The sequence below is a fragment of the Crocuta crocuta genome, unplaced genomic scaffold (genome assembly GCF_008692635.1).
Source record: "Crocuta crocuta isolate KB4526 unplaced genomic scaffold, BGI_CrCroc_1.0 scaffold96, whole genome shotgun sequence".
Taxonomy (NCBI): domain Eukaryota; kingdom Metazoa; phylum Chordata; class Mammalia; order Carnivora; family Hyaenidae; genus Crocuta; species Crocuta crocuta.
The window spans coordinates 7,253,084-7,278,130 of record NW_027531522.1 but is presented as its reverse complement, the minus strand read 5'-3'; positions in this window follow the sequence as shown (position 1 = coordinate 7,278,130).

Genomic DNA, 25,047 nt, shown 5'->3' with positions numbered 1-25,047 from the left:
TGTTTTGAGGATGGAGCCACTGTGATGAGATTAGTGCCCTTATGAAAAGATAGACCAGAGAGCTTGCACTCCTACTCCACCCTCTTTTTCTGTACAAGGTGGCCATTTACAAGTCAGGAAGAGAGCTTTCATTAGAAACTGACTATGCTGGCATCTTGACCTTGGACTGCTAGCTTCCGGAACTGTGAGGAAGTACACAGAATACATTGTTCAAGTCACCCAGTCATGGTATTTTGTTGTGGCAACCTGAGCTGATTAAGACCCCACTTCACTGTTTGAAGGTCATGTTTCAACTGAATGTCTTGTAACTTGTCTAAGGGCTTTCTCAGAAGCATCAAATGGCAGCTTAGTCTGCAGTCTGGAAAATGCCAAGAAATTTACCAGTTCCATCTCCCCCCTCGACAGCTCTCAAACACTGGCTGATGGTGTCTGACTCTTGGCCTCTGGAGGATAACTCTGCAGGTGTGTTCTAAATCATCTCTCAACCACATCAGTAGCTGGCTTAGTGACACAACCTTTTCTGTCTGCTTTCCTTCTGCTGTCACATCCATACCTCCTGACAATAACTTCCTGTCCCTGTCAAACCACTGGGCACTTGAATCTTTGCTCAGGGCCTGCTTCTGTTGGAATACAAGACATGTTGAACTTCTCTTGGCCACTTTGTGTGAAGGGATACAGCCGATTGTCCTGGGGAAAATTGCAGGAGTCTGGAAACAAGCATGTGGCTGTCATCATGGCTGGAAAAAGCTTTAAACACATGCCGCAATATTGGTGGGTTAATAGTATCTTTTTTTTTCCTTCCCCAGAATACTCATACAACATGTGCATATTTACTTTGAGTGTTTATGTATGTATACTGAATATTTCATTGTTTTCCTGATTGGTCATATAATGGGCTCTCCTGTAATTCATCCAAGCAGCAGCAGACTTTGTTCGGATCTCATTACCATGCTGTAAGGGGCGTTGCTTATTTGGTTTGTCCACCATGGGTGACATGATCCTAGCTGCACATGTTCACTGGAGATGCCTATAGGGTACAAACTGATCTAGCCATAGCAGTTGTTGAAATAATCAAATACTTCTGAACTGGCTGTGAGAAGGCTGCTTCCCTGATACCTCTAAGTGGCTTTCTTCCCCTGTCTTCTCCTTCCAAGCTGTCTAGACCTTCCTGAATGTTCTCATCATCCTGATCTGACAATGGAAAGAAATACCATTTATAATTTCAACGTTGCACATAAAATGTGGTTGAGAAAAAATATAGGTGCTCCTTATGTATTTTATTTTTATTTTAGAGAGAGAGGGAAAGAGAGCACTAGTTGGGGAGAAGGGCAGAGGGAGAGAGAGAGAATCCTGAGCAGGCTGCACGCTCAGCATGGAGCCCATCGTGGGGCTAGATCCCATGATCCTGGGATTATGACCTGACCCAAAATCAAGAGTTGAATGCTCAACCAACTGAGCCATCCATGTGCCCCTAATTTAAGAATTTTAAAGACATACTTATAATTAGTTTGAATGACTGAGTCCACTTGAGATAAGCCCTGTTTATTTTTACTTACCTGCTAGCTTATTTATTATCAATTAGCTAAAACATGAATGTACATGAATGTGTCTATGTATATAAATATTATGCACATGTACATTTATACACATGTATATTTACATATAATCAAATAGATATAATAAATGTCTTTTTTTTCTCCAGCTTTATTGAGATATAATTGACATATAACATTATATAAGTTTAAGGTGTACATGTTGATTTGATATATTTATGTACTGCAACGTGATTACTGCCACAGCGTTAGCTACTACCTCTATCTAGTTACATAATTACCATTTCTTTTCCATGGTAAGAACATTTTAGATCCACACTCTTTGCAGTTTTCAAGTACGTAATACAGTATTGCTAACTACAATCACAGTGTTGTGCATTATGTCCAAATGTCTTCATCTTCACTGGAAGTTTGTACTCTTTGACCAACATCTCCCTATTTCTGTCTCCCCAAGCCCTGGTAACCACCATTTTACTCTGTGTTGAATTTGGCTCTTTTAGATTCTGCATATAAATAATATCATCAAGCATTTGTCTTCCTCTGTCTGACTTATTTCACTTAGCAGAATGGCCTCAAGGCTCAGCTGTTGCTGCAAGTGGCAGTATTTCCTTCTTTCTTATGTTTGGGTAATAGTCCAGTGTGTGTGTGTGTGTGTGTGTGTGTGTGTGTGTGTGTGTGAGCTTCTTTATCCATTCATCCATTGACAGACACTTAGGTTATTCCTAGATCTCAGCTATACTATAGTAGCTAGTGCTACAAAATGATGGGAATATAGATGTCTCTTCAATATCCTGTTTTCCTTTCCTTTGGATATGTACTCAGAAGTGGGATTGTTGGATCCTATAAGCATTTTTATTTTGAATTTTTTGAGGAAGCTTGTACTGTTTTCTGTAGTGTATGTGTCACTTTGCATTTCTGCCAACAGTGTGCAAGGATTTCCTTTTCTCTGCATCCTTGCAGACATTTGTTATCTCTTGTCTTCTTGAGGGTAGCCATTTTCACAGGTGAGAGGTGGTATTGAGTTGTGGTTTTGATTTGCATTTTTCTGATGATTAGTGATATCAGTCATCTGTCTATGTACCTGTTGTCCATTTGTAGAGGTTTTATTTTGGGAAAATATTTCTTTAATTCCTCTGTTCATTTTTAAATTGGATTTTACATTGGATTGTTATAGAGTTGTAGGAGTTCTTCATATATTTTGGACATTAACCCCTTCTTTTGAGATTTGTTTGCACATATTCTCTCCCATTCCATAGGTTGCAGTTTCATTTTGCTAATTTTATATTTTGCTGTGCAGAAGCTTTTTAGTTTAAAGTAGTGTCACTTATTTATTTTTGCCTTCGTTGCCTTTGTTTTGGTGTCCTATCTAAAACATTATTGCCAAGACCAACGTCAAAGTGTTTTTTTTTCTCTGTTCTTTTAGAAGTTTATAGTTTGAGGTCTTATGTTTAAATATTTAATCCATTTCAAGTTTTATTGTTGTTATTTTGATTACTATAACTTTATATAGTATCGTTAGAAATCAAAAAGCATGATGTCTCCAGCTTTTTCTTTCTCAAGATTGCTTTTCCATTCTTTTACATGTAGATATCCTTTGAAAGCACCGTTTACTGAAGAGATTATCTTTTCCACATTAAGTATGCTTGGCTCCCTTGTCAAATACTCATTGACCTTATACATGGGTTTATTTCTGGGCTCTAGATTCTGTTTTGCTAATCTGTGTGTCTATTTTCATACTAATACCATACTGTTTTGAATCTAATTTTAAGATTTTTTTTCTATTTCTCTGAAAAATGTCATTGGAGTTTTGATAGGGATTGCAGTGACCTTAAAGATAGTTTTAGGTAGTGTGGATATAAACAGTCGGTGACACACTATTGCCTCTACTCTGGCTCCACTTCTGCAGTCCTAAGTCCATGCCATCCTCTTCTGATCTTTTTTATACCATGTTGTCCTTTATTTTTGTCAACTCCTAATGCGTGCACAGGAGAGCTCAGCTTTTGTTTAACATGTCTGGGCAGCAGGATAGGCGGCCTCACCAAGGATCAGTGCTGATCTCAGCAAGGGGTCTCTGCGGGTTCCTAAGAGTCAGCAAGTGCATCTGCTTAATTCTGATGACTCGTGAGTATCTGAACAAAGATGGTTCATGAGAGGATTCTTTCTCCTTCATCCAAGTCCCCAAGAAGTTCCTGCAGTCTGTTATCCTAGGACCGGGCTTTGTATCCACTATTGATTTCTGTCTGCATCGCTGCTCTATAAAGTATCTGATCCATGCTTTGCCAGTGGGAGGAGTTTATAGGGTTTGAAAAAAGAAAAGAACTGTTTCCGGGGTTAACGATAACCTAGAGAAGTCTATCTTGGCACACAGAATTTGTGACACTTCTTTTGTTTTAATAGAAAATATTTCTCTTGATGTAGTGACCCCTCCGTTTTCACTGCTTAATTTTATCAAGTCCATTGTGTTGTACTTTTGAATGCATCATTTGATTGATTCCCCAGTATCCATGTTAGTTAGAATTGTTGCAAATTCTCTGTTTTACATTTCCAGGTGAGAATGCTGAGACTTGATATTTTGCCTCACTGGTATCTAAATGGCTAAATTAATAATTGTGACAACAGCTTAAGTTCAGTGTAAGACCATTGCTTTCTTGAGTCTATGGCATAAATGCAGACTCCTGTAATTCTAGCCAAATATAGATAATTTGTATGAAAAATGTTGATCATGGATTAAGATTTTAGAAATGATTGGCTTTTTGTAAAATGTGATTTTTAAAGATGCTGCTGGTAATTCAGCATCTGTTACCATTCTAATCACATGTTTCTGGGTGTCTTCATTTCTCTTTATTTTTTTACCTCTTCATCGTATTACTTTTCCCCCCTTGCCATTGTTTTTCTTCTTACCCTCTGCACTTGTCTCAGGCAAGATCACATACCTATAGTCCTTTATTATTTGGATTAGTAGAAAGCCATCTGGTAACCACAATTCTCTTCCCCTCCTTGTATTTTGTTTCTATGAGGTTCACATAAGACATTTGGAATAAAATAGAAATGATTTTTGAAGGGAGTGAATGTTATTCAATCTGAGCCTCCTGAAGTATCTAACATGTCATATGGGCATAGGGTACTTGCTTTTTGACTGAATGTTTGAAGGAGAGGAAGACGAGACCAGTAATAAGAGTTTACAGCCTTCAGTAAAAGCAGGAGAAAAAATGACAACCAAGAGTGACAACCATAAAATGATAGAAAAAGATTCATAAAACATCTATTCTTTATTATTCTTGGGTTGTGCATAAAAGATTAAGTTTTCAAAGGAAACTTTGATTGATATGACAGAATGTCAGCTTACATTCTATATAGAAAAATAAATACAATTTTAACATACTTAGTCTATTCATTGATGCATTAAAAATGAACTATTTACTATGTACCAACCATTATGATGGGTGCCATGAATACGGTGGTGAGCAGAATAGATACGGCTTCTGTTTTCGTGGTTTATGGAGCACTAAGGTATATAGAGACTAAATAATAACAAAGCAATGATTAGCTGAGAGCTTTCACTTTATAGTCAGGAACAGGACAGGGATGTCCACTTTCACCACTATTAAATAATAGAAAGTCCTAGCCTCAGCAAGCAGACAACAAAAAGAAATAAAAGGCATCCACACATCATGCAGATGACAGGATTCTCTCTATATGAAACCTTAAAGACTCCACCAAAAAATTGCTAGAATGGATACACAACTTCAGTAAAGTTGCAAGACCCAAAATTAATGCACAGATAATCTGTAACATTCCTGTACACTAATAATGAAACACCAGAAAGATAAATCCAGGAATCAATCCCATTTACAAATGCACCAAAGCCCATAAGATACCTGGGAATAAACCTAACCAAAGAGGTAAAAGATATGCATTCTGAAAACTATAAAATACTGATGAAAGAAATTGACAAGGACACAAATAAATGGAAAAAATATTCCATGCTCGTGGATTGGAGGAAGATATTATTAAAATGTTTATACTACCCAAAGCAATCTACAGAGTTAATGCAGTATTTATCAAAATACCACCAGCATTTTTCTCAGAGCTAGAACAAACAATTCTAAAATGTGTATGGAACCACTAAAGACCCTGAATAGCCGAGCAATCTTGAAAAAGAAAAGCAAAGCTGTAAACATCACAATTCCAGACTTAAAGTTGTATTACAAAGCTGTAGTGATCAAGACAGTATGGTACTGGTACAAAAGCAACATGAAGATCAGTGGACCGGAATAGAAAACCTAGAACTGAACCCACACTATATGATCAACTAATCTTTGACAAAGCAGGAAAGAATATCCAATGGAAAAAAGACAGTCTCTTCAACAAATGGTGTTGGGAAAACTGGACAGCAACCTGCAAAAGAATGAAACTGCACCATTTTCTTACATGATGTACAAAAATAAATTCAAAATGGTTTAGAGACCTAAATGTGAGACAGGAAACCATCAAAATCCTAGAGGAGAACACAGGCAATAACCAATTTGACATTGGCCATAGCAACTTCTTGACTCTTGAGGCAAGAGAAGCAAAAGCAAAAATGAACTATTGGGATGTTATCAAGATAAAAAGTTTCTTCACAGTCAATGAAGCAATGAACAAAACTACAAGGTAACTTTCAGAATGGGAGGAGATATTTGCAAATGATATAGCTGATAAAGGGCTAGTATCCAAAATATATAAAGAACTCATAAAACTGAACATGCAAAAAACAAATGATCCAGTTAAAAACTGAGCAGAAGACATGAATAGACATTTTTTCAAAGAAGACATCCAGATGGCTAACAGACACACGAAAAGATGCTCAACATCACTCATCCTCAGGGAAACACAAGCCAAAACTACAATGAGATTTCACCTCAAACTAGTCAGAATAGCTAAAATGAACAACACAGGAAACAACAGGTATTGGCAAGGATGTGGAGAAAGCAGAATTCTCTTACATTGTTGGTGGAAATGCAAACTGGTGCAGCCACTCATTAGTGGAAAAGAGTGTGGAGCTTCCTCAAAAAGTTAAAAATAGTACTATCCTAGGATCCAGCAATTGTACTACTGAATATCCACAGGATATAAAAATATTAATTTGGAGAGATACATGTACCCTGAGGTTTATAGCAGAATTATCTACAATAGCCAAATTATGGAAACAGCTCAAGTGTCCATCAGCTGATGAATGGATAAAGACTATATATATATGTGAAATTTAAGAAACAAAATAGGTGAATGTTGGTGGGGGAAGAAGCAAACCAGGAAAGAGACTCTTAACTATAGAGAACAAACTGAAGGCTGCTGGAGGGGAGGTGTGAGGGAGAATTGGTTAAATAGGTGATAGGTATTAAAAAGGGCACTTGGTGTTGTGTGTAAGTGACAAATCAGTAAATTCTACATCTGAAAGTAATATGACACTGTAAGTTAACAGGAATTTAAATTAAAACTTGGGAAAAACAGAAATTAAAAAAAACACAACACAGGTGCCTGGGTGGCTCAGGTAGTTGAGTGTCCTATTTTGGCTCAGACCATGATCTTGCAGTTGGTGGGTTTGAGCATGTGATGGACTTTGTGCTTAGAGTGCAGAGCCTGCTTGGGATTTTCTCTCCCTCTCTCTCTGCACCCCTCTCTTTCTCTCTCTCTCTCTCTCTCTCTCTCACAAAATAAACAAACTTGAAAAAAACCCCAAAAGTGATGTTTAGTATTCTTTTGACTGTAAGTAAAAGAAATGTAAATCAACATGGTGGAGATAAAGGTGGTAGATGTGGGTAGGAGTTTGGGGCACATGTAACTGAAGGTGAAGGTTCTTTTTCAGGCATTATTGGACCAGGGAACTGTCACTCCCTATTTCCCAGCTTCGCTTTCCTCTTGGGTAGCTTATTAATTATCAGTCAGGCTCTCTGCATGTCTTAGCCAAGATGACTCCTTGTACTCCTGGTTTACATTGTCCTCAGAGCCTGTGATCTTAGAAGGAGATAAATGTTCCTTTTCTCTGCTGTTTTAGCCAAGATGGCTTCTTATTCAGCTGGCATTTACTATAGCTGGAAAGTACTGGTTGTTCAGGTTGACAGTTGAGGTAGGTGAAACTTCATCCCTGCATAAATCATTTAAAGTCTATTCTGTTTTTTAAAATTTTTTTTAACATTTATTCATTTTTGAGAGACAGAATGTGAGTGGGAAAGGGGCAGAGACAAGGAGACACAGAATCTGAAGCAGGCCCCAGGCTCTGAACTCTCAGCACAGAGCCCAATGCGGGGCTCAAACCCATGAACCATGAGATCATGACCTAAGCTGAAGTCAGATGTTTAACTGACTGGGTCACCTGGCGCCCTATTCTATTTTTGTTTTAAATAGAGAAGGAAGGAGAGATGATAGGTAGGCAAAAGTAATTATGAATGCTATCATATAAATGTTAAGTGTAAATACTATCAAATATGGTATTTACTATACTGTACTATACTATAAATATGCTATAAATACTAGTGAAAAATACAGAAATTATTAATAAGAATGTGATAGTTTTTTAAATCATGTTAAAGCAGCAAAAGTAGCTAACAATAAAAAGGCTGTAAATAATGCTAATATATATATACAGCACTTGTTATATGGATACAACAGTCATCATTTTTAAAATTTTATTTATTTTGAGAGAGAGAGAGAGAGAACAAATAGGGGAGGGGCAGAGAGAAGGAGAGACAGAATCCCAAGCATCAGAGTAGAGTCCAACAAGGGACTCCAGCTCATGAACAGTGATATCATTACCTGAGCCAAGGTCAAGAGTTGGGCACTTAACCCACTGAGCCATCCAGGTGCCCCCAACAATCATCCTCCTAAAGGAAAAAACATGAGAAGCATTTCTTTAAAAATCAACAAAGATCCAGATATACTCTTGTCATTATTTGTATTTAAGAATTCACTGGAAGTTTGGGCTATGCAGAAAGTCAGTTAAAAGAAACTCAAAGCATAAAGGTTTAAAAGTAGAAAATGCAACTATTGCTGGGTTTGCTTGATATAATTGTCTATCTAAAAATGTTTAAAATAATCTAATGAAATATTACAAGGTTTTAGATCTAAAAGAAAAGTTAGCAAGATGACTGGATATAAGATTAATACAAACAAATCAACTGTATCCTAATTTGCCATAAAAAAAGTTTTTAAGCATCATTTATAATAGTGAAAAAAGTTATAAAATATATGTAAATGAATCTAACAAATGATGAGCAAGATATATAATTATAAAATTTTATTAAAGGCATTAAAGTAGGCTCAGCAAATGAGTTATATCAAATTCATGGATGAGGAGGTTTAATATCATTAATAATTCGCTTTTTTTCTAATTTGTTTATAGAATCCATGCAGGGCCAGCAAATATCCCAGCAGAGTTATTCATGAAGGTTGACAAGCTCATTTTCTTGTTTATATGGGAGAACAAAGGTTTAAGAAAAGTCAAAACACCACAAAAAGGAATGAAGAAGTACTTGCTTTAACATATATTAAGACTCCTATAGAACTAAAGTAATTAAGACAGTATGGTGTTCATGCAGAAATGGGCAAATTGAATAATGTAAAAAGATAGAATGACTAGAAATAGACCATGCATTGGAGGAGGGCACTTGTGGGGATGAGCACTGGGTGTTATATGGAAACCAATTTGACAATAAACTATTTGTAAAATAAAAAAAAAAAAGAAATAGACCATGCATATTTGCAACTTGATTATTTGGTAACAAAATGGATCCTTGGTGAAGGAGACACTCTTCCCTAAATGAAATTGGAAAAGCTGGTTAACCATATGAGAACAAAATACAATTGAATTTTTACCTTGTACCACACTAAATATTTAATCCTTAATGGATTAAGGACATACTATCATAAGCCACGTTTAAAAGCTTTTAGGAAGAAATATAAGGAAACGTTCTGCTAATTTTAGGATTACAGTGGATTTCTTAAAACATGCAAAAAAAGCCATCCAGTAGAGAAATTATGGGTATGTTTGTTATATTAAAATTAAGAATTTCTGTTTACCAAAAACACCTTGAAAAACCTGAAAACAGAGGCTATAACCTAAGAAATATACCTGACAAAATACTAGTAACAAGATTATTTAAATAAACTTCTACAAATTAATAAGAAAAACACAACACAACATAAAAATGAGTAAAATGTTTGAATAGATGTTTCACAGAAGGAGAAAATCAAACTGGCAACAATTGAGAAGTCTGACAATTACCAATGTTTGAGATATGGATTAGCTGGATCCTTTACATATTGCTGGCAGTTTATATGCTGGGAATAAATCTGCTTAAAAGCATTGACCATTCTATTTTAATTGCTTTCCCTAAAATGTAGCAATTCCAATCCCAGCTATATATTAAAGAGACAGTTTTATCCAGCAACACCAGGAGAAATGAAAAGTAATGGTCCTGTTCTTAAGAGAAAAAAATTTTTAAAAACCTGAATATTTATCTAAAAGTGATAAATTGTGGTATGTTTCCACTATGGGATACTTCAGCTATAAATATATGTTATAATAGATAATATTCATTGCATACTTTTGGAGGAAAAATTATGCAATAGGATACACAGTTGGAAAGCTGGAAACAGTAAGCAGCATATTGTTTTGGTATATGTAGAAGGGAATGATTAGCATAAATTCAGATTAGGTGTTACCACCAGGAAGAGGTTCGAAGGGGGAGGAACTGGGTATGGGATAAGGAAGGAGGAGCACATAGGTAGATTTAAATTATTCTTAATTTACAATTCCTTGTTTTGAGCAGTAAATTAAAATTGGCCATTATATTTTTTAAATTCACTAAAGTAAGGCCAGGCATAGGTTGATCATGATCAATAACCAAGGATTAATAAATCCAATACAGTGTTGGTTTCTAGTTGCACAACCAAAAAGAAGAGAAAGTCACTCACAGAGAAACCCGAAAAAAGACCAGATTGAAAAGTAAAAGACCTGCATTGGATTTTAATGTGTCTAGTCCCTTTTCATTAAGAAAAGTTTTGTGGTATCATTTAACCAGAGTGACTAAGGTACTGATTTTAACAGTTCTTTTTTCTTTGTTTCTTCATGATTCATACTGTCTTATCTCTTTCTCTGTACTTTGATGTACACTGTTTGATTGAGGACCTTTTAACTTTGCTCACACGTATTTCATTTATGAGATGATCTCTCTGCATAGGAGCTCCCAGATTAAGTTTATGCTTAGTCTACAGACTACGTTTGCCATGTCTGAGAACTAATAGGGAATGTGTGTTAAGCTCTTACTTGTCTGAGGGACTGAGGTGCTTCCTCAAGGAGAACTATTCCCAGAAAAGAAGAGGAAGCCAGGCGGAGAAGCTTGACCCAGTTACAAATTAGAGCAGTTCTTGTGGGTGGGGTGATACCGCACATAACATGGCGTCTGTTAGTTGAATTTCCCTCCACTGATTTACCTGTATATTTTAGAGAATGGGGAGTCTGAAAATTCTTTCATGAAAGAGGAACTCTATGTTAAGAAAAGAAGATGGCCTAAGCTGATGCATTCCTAGTGTACTAGTACAAATGCAGAGAAGTTCTGGATACAATACAATATAATAAAACCATGTTTTAAAATTGTATTTTGGAGTAAGAGAGTGAACAGGACAGATAGGCAGAGGGAGAGAGAGAGAATCTTAAGCAGGCTCCATACTCAATGCAGAGCCCAACATGGGGCTTGATGTCATGACCCTGGGATCATGACCTGACTCAAAATCAAAAGTTGGATGCTCAACCGATTGAGTCACCCAGGTGCCCCCAAAACGAATTTTTAAATATTACCACGAGAAAAAAAACACAGAAAGGTAGGAGACATTTCCAAACTTAAAAGACAAAGATGAAAAGAATAGTTGTGAATTATAGTGGATTAAAGCAATCCATAGGGCACAAGACAAGAATATAAGCCTTTGGAGGAGGCTGTAATTGTAACCAGAACATGGGAACAGGGTTAATGGTCTTGGTCCTGAGCTAAGTGGAAAGTTGCAACCTGCGTTTTGTTGCTGAGACACTAGATGAGATTCCAAGTCAATGAAGTAGAAAAACTATAGCATGGAGAAGCAGTGATATGTCAAACTGTCAGTGGAAAAATTACAGAATTTCCCTGAGAGCAAATACCAAGATACCGAAGTGAGGTTTGATTTTACACAACGTGCTTGCTGTGGAAAACCCAAAGTGAGCTATAAACATTAACCAAGAGGAAGGGAAATAACAGATTCTCCAGAAAAAAGAGGGGAAAGCAGTCTACACGTGAACATATCCATGAACCAGGGCACACTGGACTCTCAAAATAGGTATTTCGCATTAAAGGCAACTGCACAATTATAAAATTATAACCCTCACAAGGAAGGGAACCACTGGAAGGTAAAGTCAATGGATGGAGTAGTGAGAGAAATGACAGTCTCCAAATTAGAAACAAAAATCGAAGAGTATACAACATCAGTCTGAAATTCTTCCAGCAGTAAAAAATTGAAACTATAATGAAGACTATGAAGAAAGAATAGACACGATTGTTATAAATAGCAACCAGAACTTATAGACATAAAAAATATGTTCATTAAATTAACAAGCTGACGGCTATAGAGAATATTAGACAAGGCTGTAAAGAGGTTTAGTAAACTAGAAGATGTAGCTGAGGGACTCAGAATAGACTCCAGAAAGATAAAGAAATGGTAAGTATGACAGACTAACAAATATGAATGTAATGTATAGATCACCAAATGTAATCAATTAGAAGTCTACAAAGAGAAAACAGAGAATAGGGAAGAGACAGTACTCAAAGAGAAATGGGTGGAGATTTTCTTAAATAAACAAAAGACAAGAATCTGAATCGAAGACACTCACTGCTTTTTAAGAAGTAAGATAAATAAAACAGATCCCCTACAGATGCACTGCAGTGAAACTACAGAACATTAAACACAGGAAAAAGCACTTAAAGCAACCAGAGAGAAAACAATTACTTAAAAAGAATGACAATTATAGTGATAACAGACTTTTATCTTTAGAGTATTTTTAGAGGGAACAGTATCTTTGGAAGCTGGAACCCAAATGTCAAAACTCAGCTAACATAACACTTAAGACTGAAGTAAAAAGGAATAATGAAGTGAGTCTGAGAATTTTTTTAAAAATTCAGATAATTTCCAGAAGTGCTACTATGGGTTGCGCTTCAACAGGAGGACCTTGATCCCAGAAATAAGAAGTGGGTTTTAAGAAGCAATCATGTGTGAAGAGAACTGGTAAGTATAGGAGTCATTCTTACTAACCATTGGCTATGACAGACAGCAATATGAATTACCTCAACAACAACAATAAATATAGTAATTACTAGTTTTGAGATTAAAGTATAAATTAAAAAATTAATTTAATAAGTTGAAAAATAAATTCAACAAATACAAATAGGTAAGTGCTCATTAAATATCAAAATTTACTAGCTTAAGTGGTATGCAGTCTTGTCAGGACGTTATGAAGGGACCAGAATTCAGTAGGAAAATGAGATTTAACACAGTATGGTTAAAAGCAATAACATAATTGACACTAGTTAAAACAGGAAATGCCATCAGATGTTACCGAGAAAATGAAACTGCCAGGGTAAGTAGTTTTAGAACTGAGAAAGGAGGGGCGCCTGGGTGGCTTAGTCGGTNAGATTCATAAGTGCAGACACTCTGAAAACTTCAGAAAGCATAAAACACTATGCATACCTTTTTTTCTCGCAAATTTTAACACAGATGAAATGTACAATATTCTAGAAAAATATGGATTGCAAAAACTTGTCAAGAAGAAAAAACCAGGAATAAACCAACATCTTTTTTTGGTAAAATTTAAATTGGGACTTTGAAACATACTCATAAATAGTGTGCTTACACAAACATATAAAACGTTCCAAATAAAATTTAAAAACTTACCAACACATTCAAAGGGCTATTATCTCAAAAAATTATGACATGCTGAATTATTAATTTAATAACATTCAACAGTTTATAATATTTTTATCAACTCAGCACTTTCCTGTTATACATACAGTAGCCCATTATAACCCTCAAAAGTCCTAAATATTAGTAAGCATAATTCAGCAACATGTTGGAAGATACAAGTGATCAAACAGAATGATTCTAGAAATCCCAGAGTGATGTGACTTTAAGACTAGAGAATCTGTCAATATAGGTTTCTACATTAATATATGAAGGGAAGAAATCATATAATATTGATACATATAAATAGTTGGTACAATTGGTTTTCTACTTCTTCTGCGGTTTGGTATGGCCAAGTTCTGGGCAATAGGCTATAATCATTTTGAACCCTTTTCAGGAGATAGAAAGTCCTTGCCATTCTCCTTCTCTTCTTTGTTCCTTCCTTCATCCTGCTCTGCTTGGACTGTGGAGGTGGCCATCTTGGACTATGTGATAGAGTCTCCCTATAATGGTCAGTAGATAAAGGAAGATAAGACAAAGGAACCTGGGTGTCCATTTATCACACTCTGGACCAGTGTCTGTCTAGTAACCTTTTATCACAAACTACTCAGTAGCCCATGGAGCAACTGTGACTTTGACACTGTGTAGGTGACCACTACTGAGCTGTGGTCTTACTCCTTTCTGAAGCCAGTGGATCTGGGAAATAGACATTTTCTCCCTTTACGGATGCTAGAATAAGTTGTATCGGTGGGGGGCTGATAAATTTTTAATAAGTGACTTTTCATGAAAAAAGCCTGATTCATATAATTTCTGATTTTTGAGCTGTAAATTCTCTGCCGTGGCCAATTTCAAGCTACCACAGCAAATGTACTTATGGCGAGTTTGGGAAGAGACGCACACCTTTGAGCTCTTATGAGTCAGTGTGAGTCAGTCCCCGTATCTGCCTGCAGTGGTAGAGGGACAAATGTCAATGAGGATTGAAAATGAGTGGCACCACCTCTTTGGATTTTCTGTCCTTATGATGCTCTCCCTTCAACTTGGAGGTCCTTTATGTGATAGATAATATAGACCAGCATACATTCTTACTTCAAATTTATCTGACTTCCTTACCTACACTATTGACATCTAAAATAATAGTTTCCATTCTCAAGATCGAACTTTCAACAGCAAACAAAGAGAACAATTAGTTTCCCCAAACAGTGAAATACGTAAACACACACACACACACACACACACACACACACACACACACACACCATCTAAGTTTAATAACTGGTCAACTGCAGCTTAGACGAGAACCACCTATGGACTGCTAACTTTGAAATGAAAGTCACTATTGATGTTGTTTGTGATTCTTTTATCTTTTATAGCACTAACTCAACCCTTATCCACATCTTGATCTTCCCTGTGGTTAGAATGAATGCTGTGGATTATTAGGCCAAGGTTCAGACACAAGGAACAGAGATAAAGAAACATAGATTTGAACTTTGACCTGCTGCAGCTTCTCTTGGGTAGAAAGTTAGTTGCACTGAGTGGCAAGTGAGACGACACCAGGCAAAAATGTATCATGTGTCAGCAGGAGGGAGAAGGGATCAGAGGAAGCTATTAAGAAACAGGCGCTATGAAGAAAATTCAAGAAGGTCTCTTAGCACCATTTCAACTAAAGGATTCTTTCTTCACATATCTTAAGGCTAATATTTCAATGTACAATCTAGACTGGACACAAAGTAACTATTTTAATCCTTTACAAGTAAATAGTTCGGTAAAAAGGAAAGGTGTAGAATATTTGACTTTTTTCTAACTAAAAGTTAAGATGTGAAATATTTTCTCCTGTTTTCAAAAATACACCTAATTAGCAGAGGCAAGTGGAAAAGAGTTATAACAGGCATTGAAATGGATCTGGAGACCCAGTCTTAAAGGTGCTGGGAGTTTGGTGGCTCTTCGTAGCCCTAAACTATACAGTTAAGAAAAAGTATTATCTTTATTATGGAGGAGGTTGAAGTACGTCAAAGTTGGTTCTTGGCCTCAAAGTTTAGTTTGAGGTGTCTGTTCATTGTGTCTTCAGTGTGGATTTAAAATTTCTTTAATGTTTATTATGAGACAGAAACAGAGCATGAGTGGGAGAGGGGTAGAGAGAGAGGGAGATACAGAATCTGAAACAGGCTCCAGGCTCTGAGCTGTCAGCACAGAGCTTGACATGGGGCTTGAACCCACAAACCATGAGATCATGTCCTGAGCCGAAGTCAGATGCTTAACTGACTGAGCCACCCAGACACCCCATCTTCAGTGTGGATTTAAAAGAAAGAGACAGTATTGGAGACATTCCTCACAAATAATACCAGTTTAGCTTCCAGTCTGCAAATGCAGTATTGTGTAAATCTCATTTGGGCCTCAAGTCCTCAGAAGCTGCCACTTTAGAGAAGCCTAAAAATCTCAACCAATGTCTAATTTGTGACATGAAATGAACTATTAATACAGAACTATTAATACTATTATGACCTAGTAAAACAAAGACATTATAAATATTAAAGAAGGAGTCAAAAAGGGCATGGATCAGAGATACAGTCAATCTTCAGTATTCATAGGCACCATATTTTCAAACTTACCTACTTGCTAAAATTTATTTGTAACTCTCCAATTAATTAATACTTACCATGCTTTTGCAGGCATGGATATGTGCAGATTCACAAAAAATTTGAGTTACCCAGAGCTCATGTTCCTAACTGACGTTGAACAAAGTGATGCCTGTACCCTCTGTCAGCTTTCGTACTGTAAACAAGTGTTCTTTTCATGGTCTATTTAGTCCCATGTTTCTTGCTCAGTGTCACTAATCATCAGGGAAATGCTTAATCAAAACCACACCTGTTAGGATAGCTATTATCAAAAAAATTACAAAAGTCAACAAATGTTGGCAAGGATGTATAAAAATTAAAGCCCTTGTGCACTGTTGGTGGAAATGCAAAATGATACAGCAGCTGTGGAAAACAGTATGGAGATTCCACATGTTCGTGCTTTTTATTGGTGATTGTGTTGTTTCAATGGTCTCCAAGGATAGTGCTTAAGTGCTGGCCAGTGTACCTAAGTGCAAGGAGGCGTAGTGTGTTTTACGGAGAAAATACATGTGTTAGATAAGCTTCCTTCAGGCATGAATGCTAGTGCTGTTGGCTGTGAGTTAAATGTTAACGAATCAACAATATGTCTAACAATATAAGCATAATAGATCAACAAAAAATGGGGGGGGGGCTTTAAACAGAAACACACATAGAACAAGATTATCTGTTGATTGGTTGGACTCATAGGACCCAATCCTGAGTTTCGCTTAGAAGCAATGGTTCAGTATTCACTAATTCAATGTTCACAATGACTTTATACAACATAACTATAATGAATAATGGAGATTAACTGTATATAATGTTACAAAAGGGAGCTTAGGGTGTTTGAAAGATGCAGTCACTTCAGAGTGCCGTGTCACATGAAATCATTTGGAGTCGGTCAGAAAGAAAACATAGACTGAGAAGACCAGTCTTATGCAGTAGGTCAAGTCTTTTGTTTTCAAATGATTATTTCAAAAGAGGTGGTCAAAAGGTTCTAAAGTCTTATTTGAATAATAGTAATGCATGGAAGTCACATGTAAGGGTGACTCTGTATGGGTCATGAAATTGGAAAGGGCTCTTGAAACTACTTCTTTGTCTGAAGATCTGACAACAGCTTGTGGAATGCCATTTGTCCCCTGGATTCTCATTGACTGGATGGAATTGTTGGGGGTTTTCTTTTCCTGGGTACGGGCCCTATGTCTTAACCATTGCATCATCTTATGAGATAAGCAATCTGACAATGACTCATTGTAAACCTTGAGGTGATATTTGCAATTATTTCTTCAAATGCAGTTAAAGAACATACAGAATGTAAGGTGATTTGATGCTTTGTAAAAGAAAACTATTTAACTATTTTTTTAAAGTGGAAATTTGCTCTTAAACCAGTGTGTCATTAATATTTGATCTGAAAAATGAATTTACTGTGCCCTTTAAAGCTGATGTATGATAAGATTAAGTTCTCAGTTTTAAGAATCCAAGTTTTGAAATGCATCTATTTGTGTCAGGAATTTTAGCACAGTAGACTATACCATGAATAGAATATACCAGTGATTATTGTTATATCATTATCATAATTAAGAATTTCATTTGTGCCTTTTAAACTTACAATAGCATGGAGAGGCGAGTGGTGCCCCCAAATTATGTTTTAGATGAAACTGTGAATCAAGGAGATTATGAGCCCTCTCTGGCCAAGCACTGACAAAACAGTGAACAAACCTTTTAAAAAAAAAATTTATGGAGCAAATTGGAAGTTGTAGTTAGGTAGAAAGTGAATGAGAGAGCAGTCCATGACTTTAATAGATGTTTTTTGGTTTTTCCATCCAGTATCCATTTATTTTTGGGGGGGGGGAATATTCCAGTTTTCTTCTGGAGAACCATACACTCATCTCTAGAAAAAAAGTTCACTGTATATTCCTTTACACTAAATATTTCACTTGTAATCACCAAAGGTGTTGGGTTGTTCTCACAATGACCTTTTTTTTTTTTTTTTTTCAGTACCAGCGGGGTATCCTGTAGTTCAGTTCAATTGTGAGAGTTAGTGTTGGATCCCACAAGTTAAGGGTTCAGTCTCAAAAGGCTGCCCCAACTTGCAATGCCAATTTCAAGTCTCAGGTTGTTACCCGTACTTCTGACCAACTGGCTATGAATTGAAAATCTTGGGAACCATGGGCTTGGTAATTTGCTAGAATGGCTCATGGAACTCAGGGAAGTATTTAGTTACAGGTTAGTACCTTATTAAAAGGATATAGTAAAGAATACAGATGAATGGCCAGATGAAGAGGTACATAGGCTAAGGTCCAAAAGGGTCCGAGGCACATATGCACCTCCTTCCAGGCGTATAGATTTGTTTATTAAGCTGGCAGTTTTCCGAACTCAATACTTTTGGGATTTTCATGGAGGCTTCATTATGTAGATATGATTAATTAAACTCAACTTCCTTTCCTCCTCCTCTCTCTGGAAATGGAAGGTAGAGCTGAAAGTTCCAAGCTTCTAATAATGGATGGTCTCTCTGGTGGCCAGCACCCATGCAAGAGACCACTGAGAGTCATCTTATTAGAACAAAAGACACTTCTTTAAAAATTGTTTTAAATGTTTATTTGTTCTTAGAGAGAGAGAGTGGGGTAGTGTCCTTAGAGAGAGAGAGAGGGGGAGAGGGAGAGAGAGACACAGAATCCGAAGCAGGCTCCAGGCTCTGAGCTGTCAGCACAGAGACCAACATGGGGCTCAAACCCATGAACTATGAGATCATGACCTAAGCTGAAGTCGGATGCTTAATCAACTGAGCCACCCAGGTGTCCTGACTTCATTTTTAATTATTATTTATTTATTTTGAGAGAGACAGGGAGAGCGAGTGAGCAGGGAAGATGCAGAGAGAGAGAGAGTGAGAGAGAATCTGAGGCAGGGTCCCTACTATCAGTGCAGAGCACAATGCTGGGGCACCTCCTCATGAGCCATGAGATCATGACCTGAACTGAAATCAAGATTCGGATGATCGGGCACCTGCTTTGGGCTCTATGATGACAGCTCAGAGCTTGGAGCCTGCTTTGGATTCTGTGTCTCCCTCTCTCTCTGCCCCTCCCTCACTTGTGTTCTCTCTCTCAAAAAGAAATAAACATTAAAAAAAAGAAAAAAAAAGAAAAGATTCAGATACTTAACTGACTGAGCCATCCAGGCACCCCTAGAACAAAAGGGAACAAAAACGAACAAAAGTGGTGTTACACGCGTAACACCAAAGAAATCCGAAGAGATTTAGGAATTCTGTTATCACTTAAGAAATTACAAGGGTTTTAGGAGCTCTGTGTCAGGAAACAGGACAAGAACAAAGTATTAGGATCCCAGGGCAGAGCCCAATATATTTATATTTCTAATTATTTCACACCCCCATTCTTAGTCTGTGAACTGAAGTGGTAGATCTGTAACTCGGTCTTGGCGCCTTCAAGCAACACATTCTTTGCCACAAGGATTAGCTTAATGATGGGCTTGAAACCAACCAGAGCCAAGGGCATGTCTGCTGGGACTGTATGGGGAGGAAAGCATATACTTTCATTGCTCCATTGGGCCCCTGGCCGTCAGGAAGGGGACATACCTGCCTCAACACTGAGAATGAAGCCAACACAGAGAAGACCTTGCTGAGAGAAGCAAACTGAATCCTAAGACAGTGCTTTCACACTTTGGACTGAACTTTTCAGCAATATAAGTAATAATTTCCTTGTTTTTAAAAAAAAATTTTTTTTAATGTCTTTTATTTATTTCTTAGAGAGTGTGAGCAGGGGAGGGGCAGAGAGAGAGGGAGACACAGAATCCGAAACAGGCTCCAGGCTCTGAGCTAGTTGTCAGCACAGAGCCCGACATGAGGCTCGAACCCACGAACTATGAGATCATGACCTGAGCCGAAGTCAGACGCTTAACTGACTGAGCCACCCAGGCGCCCCTGTTTTGGTTTTTAAAAATCCTGATTTTACTCAGGGTTTTTACTTAAAACTAAAAGATACTTAACTATCACAAGTTTCAAATTTCAGGATCAATGAATGCGTTAGCATTAAATTTCCCATTTTACCTTGTTCAGCATCATACAGAAACAAGTGGGCAGCAATTTATTTTTGAAGGAGGAATAAACTAGCAATCCTTCCTGACCTTGTGAGGAGTTCAACCTTGGGCCTATAGAAGCTCAGTCCACATAGACTATGACCAAGGAGATTCTCAAATACTACTTCAATATTAGCTTTCACAGTTTTTCTGGTTGTTTACATTTCTATTTAAGGCTGAAACTATTTTACATAAGGTGCAGTAATTCTCACCTTGTTTTAGGATATTTTGACTGTAAATGCACATCAGATGCATTTTGATTGTATTTTTAAAATTCTTTGCTGTTTTGAGAAAAAAAATATTGACATCCCTCTTCATTAAGGGTTAGAATAGGTTGATTGATTAAGCCATAAAATATATGGGCCAAATTCAAATGATCATTTCTATAATACAGCATTAGTTGTGTCAGTGGGGAAGGTTGAGGTATTATTGCTCGTGGGTTCTAAGATGCTTTATATAAGAAAGATTAAACTTAGGTACCACAAAAGAGTTCATGCGCAACTCTGCCAAATTGGCTCTGCTTTTTCAGCTTTAGCATCTGTAAGAAGGATGTAATGCAGCGTTAGATAATCTTCCTGGTAGAGCATATCCTTTAGAGTTGGGTTACCAATCAAAATGATTGAATCAATGCATCCAGATCTTATTTGATAAAGATGACAAGCATACTCATGCCCTTGAGAGACATTTTGTAAATGTGACCTTTAATGTGAAAAAGGAAATTGTGCATCTTCGTTTTTGGAATTCACCTTGTCATAAAGCAGTCAGGGCTGTCTCTGTATCATTACTTTTAGCACAAGATTCGTTTTCAAAAATGTAACTCTATGAATTCAGAAAAAGAAAAATATGTCTTAAAAGTCACTTAGAATGTGGGCAAATTCAGGAAATGGGAACTACTTGGTATCCAGGGAGCCATCTCCTTAAAATATCATTCTATCTATCATGCAGTTCACAGACCTTCCTCTGCTTTTAAGGATAGACTACTTCTTAAAGGTTGAAGGACAGAGATAAGGATTCGTTACCTTAGAACAATAGAAACGGTAGGCCAATGCCTAGATGGTTCATGAAAAACAACTTGTTAACTCAGCAAATGTGAACTCTGGGAAAAGGCTAAAAAAATGAATCCAATGGTGTATTTCTTTACGCATTCGTAATTCTTCACCAGTGGAATGAGATAAATTTTAACCGTGGACACATGGACACAGAAAAAATAATGGAATTGAGAGAGAACATAGAAAGAATTCTGCCCAGCGTCTCGTCTTAGAGACGGGAAATTAAGCTCATTTGAAATAGACTGAAAACTGAAAAGAATTTTAAGCATTGAAATTGTTCTCTTCTTTTATTTAAACTTATTTTATTAAAGAAATAACTAGACATAATTTAAAAGTCAAGTGGGACCATGAGGATTGTAATCTTAAAAAGCAGCTCCCTGTCCCCATCTGCTACTATTGTTAATATGATGGTATTGATAATATGTAAATATTATCGACAAGTGAACTACATTGCTCTCAGTGGTAATATTTGCTTTGATGTACAGTCTTGTTTTCCTGGGAAGATGTTGCCCTTTTTGTGTTACCTGGCCTCTCAAGTTAATCAAACCCAACTCCCGCCAGTTTCCCTTGGGCTTATCAGTCCTGGAGATGAAAGACTTGTACCTGTTTCCTCTAATGCAGGCTGCTGTTGTCTCCATCTGCTCCAGGTATCTTGTATGAGGTGATGACATTACACTTCTCTCTTGTGTGGATTACTGCTTCCTGGCTCCCACATGTTCTTCCTTCTCAGTTGTTCTGCTTTTGGTAAAGCATATCTTTCCCATGCTTCTCAAGAAGAGTTACTCTGGAAGCAAAGTTTTTGTGATGTTGTTTGAGAATATCCTTCTCCCCTTTTTTTAAGAAAATTTTTTTTTAAATGTTTTATTTATTTCTAGGAGAGAGAGAGAGAGACAGCGTAAGCAGGGGAGGGTCAGAGAGAGAGGGAGTCATAGACTGACACAGGCTCCAGGCTCTGAGCTGGCAGTCAGCTCAGAGCCTGGAGCCTGCTTTGGATTCTGTATCTCACTCTCTCCTGCCCCTTCCTCACTTGTGTTCTCTCTCTCCCTCAAAAATAAATATTTAAAAAATTATTTTTACTTCATAATTTTAAAGCAATGATAGAATTACTTTTATTGTCTAGGGTTGTCAGGGAGAAGTCTTATGCCATTGTGATTTCCCAGTGTGTGTGTGTGTGTGTGTGTGTGTGTGTGTGTGTGTGTNTCAGAGAGAGAGGGAGTCATAGACTGACACAGGCTCCAGGCTCTGAGCTGGCAGTCAGCACAGAGCCGGACATGGGGCTCGAACCCACGAACCTCGAGATCATGACCTAAGCGAAAGTCGGACGCTTAACTGACTAAGCCACCCAGGCGCCCCGAGAATATCCTTCTCCCCTTAACTGTGAGTGCTTAGGATCACACAGATTCTAGGTTAAAAATTATTTTTACTTTGGGGCACCTGGGTGGCTCAGTTGGTTAAGTGTCCGACTTCGGCTCAGGTCATGATCTCATGGTTTATGGGTTCGAGCCCCACGTCGGGCTCTCTGCTGATGGCTAGCTCAGAGCCTGGAGCCTGCTTTGGATTCTGTATCTCACTCTCTCCTGCCCCTTCCTCACTTGTGTTCTCTCTCTCCCTCAAAAATAAATATTTAAAAAATTATTTTTACTTCATAATTTTAAAGCAATGATAGAATTACTTTTATTGTCTAGGGTTGTCAGGGAGAAGTCTTATGCCATTGTGATTTCCCAGTGTGTGTGTGTGTGTGTGTGTGTGTGTGTGTGTGTGTGTGTATTTTCTTCTGAAGACTCGTAGGATCCATTTATATCTATAGTATACTGAAAATTTCTTCCTTCCTTCCTTCCCCCCTCTCTCTCTCTCTCTTTCTTTCTTTCTTTCTTTCATTTTGTTAACACATTCTCATATAGTTGCCCTTTTTTGGTAGGGACTTGTGAGAGCTTTTGCAGTTTACTCTTCACCTTCCAAGTATACAATAGAAGACCATACTACTGTACAATAGCTTGGTAGAAATTAATCATTTTATAACTAGAAGCTTGTACCTTTTGACCACCTTGATTCTCAGTCTATGTGTGACCTTAAAGCTGAAGTGAGCCTCTTGTAGACAGCTTTTCTTTGGATCTTTTTAATCTATTCAGTCATCCTAGGCCTTTTGATTGGAGAATTTTAATACATTCAAAGTAATTACTGATAGATAAGAACTTACTATTGCTTTTTTGTTAATTTATTTTCTGACTGTTTTATATATACTTTCTTCCTTTCTTCCTCTTCTGCTGTATTTCTTATGATAGTTTATATTGTGGGCATATGCTTTTACACCTTTATCATTATCTTTTGTGTTTCTACTAAAAGCTGTTCCTTTATGATGACCAGGAGACTTAACATAAAATACCTTAGAACATCCCATTTGCAAGCTGATAATGAATTTATCGAATACGTAAACTTTTATTTCCTCCCCTCACATTTTAGGTTATTGATATTATAGTTTATATCATTTTTATATTGTGTGTCTAATAATAAACTTATTGCTAGTTTCTTTTTATTATTTTTTAACTTTTAGAGTTTTAAGTGTTTTACACACTACCATTACAATATTAGAGAACGTGACTTTGACTACATTTACCTTTACTGATGAGTTATACACATTCATATGTTTTTATGACATTAATTAGCCTCCTTTCATTTCACCCTGTAGAATATTCTTTAGCATTTCTTGTGCAGCCGGTCCAGTGGTGATGAACTCCCTTAGATTTTGTTTGTTTGTTTGTTTGGTAAATTCTTTATTTCTACTTCATTTCTAAGCTTTGCCAGATATACTATTGTTAGTTGAGTTTTGTTTGTTTAGTAATTTGAATACATCTTCGGCTGTATTCCCTGACTGGATAGTTCTACAGGCTTGACTTGATCTTCGGATGTAGCTTGAAGGTGTGCCGTAAAGGGACTCAGGGTAGGCTTTGTAATTGAGTAGGCCATTTGTTGTGTTTTGTCTTTGGTCAAGGTCACTGTTCAGCCTCTCTGGTTGGGGAGGGCCTTGAAATATACCTCACAGTTGAGTGGGGCTGGAGACTGTGTTAAGCAATTGGGCAGAGCCACATGTTAGGCTCTGCTGCTTGATGTGATTGTAAGCTGGGCTTCAAGGCTACACCACAAAAACAGGTGGTCAGAATGAAGACAATATGGGGGAGACCAATAAACGGCTTGTAACCAAAGTGAGAGATAACCCTGTGTCATTATAAGCCATGGAATCTTGGGGTGGTTGGTTACTATCCTGTAACTTAATAAAGGCTGAGTGATGTAGAGTTCTATTCACCTGGATGTAGTCTGGAAGTATGACCCTTTTAATTTTAATGATTGTTAGTTCCTTTTTTCAAAAAAAGTTTATTTCTTTATTTTAAGAAAGAGAGAGAGAAGAGAAAGAGAGGTTGATTGTGCACAGTGGGGAGGGGCAGAGAAGGAAAGAATCCCAAGCAGACTCTGTGCACATGCAGCCTGATGTGGGGCTGAGTCTCAGGAACCATGAGATCATGACCTGAGCTGAAATCAAGAATCAGATGCTTAACCAACTGAGCCACCCAGGTGCCCCAAAATGTTAGTTCCTTTTTAAAAGTAGAAGCTAAATACATATTTTTGATTGAATTGGCACTCTGTAAATTACATCATTTTTAGTGGGTTTGGTTCTAAGTAAGAGAAAATCGTCTCAAACATGCCTAAATAGTAAAGAGAGTTCACTGGTTACGTATCAGTAAATATAAAGGTTGGAGTCTCTGAGCCCAGTTTGACATAGTGGATCATTCAGGTCATCAATGACTGAGTTCA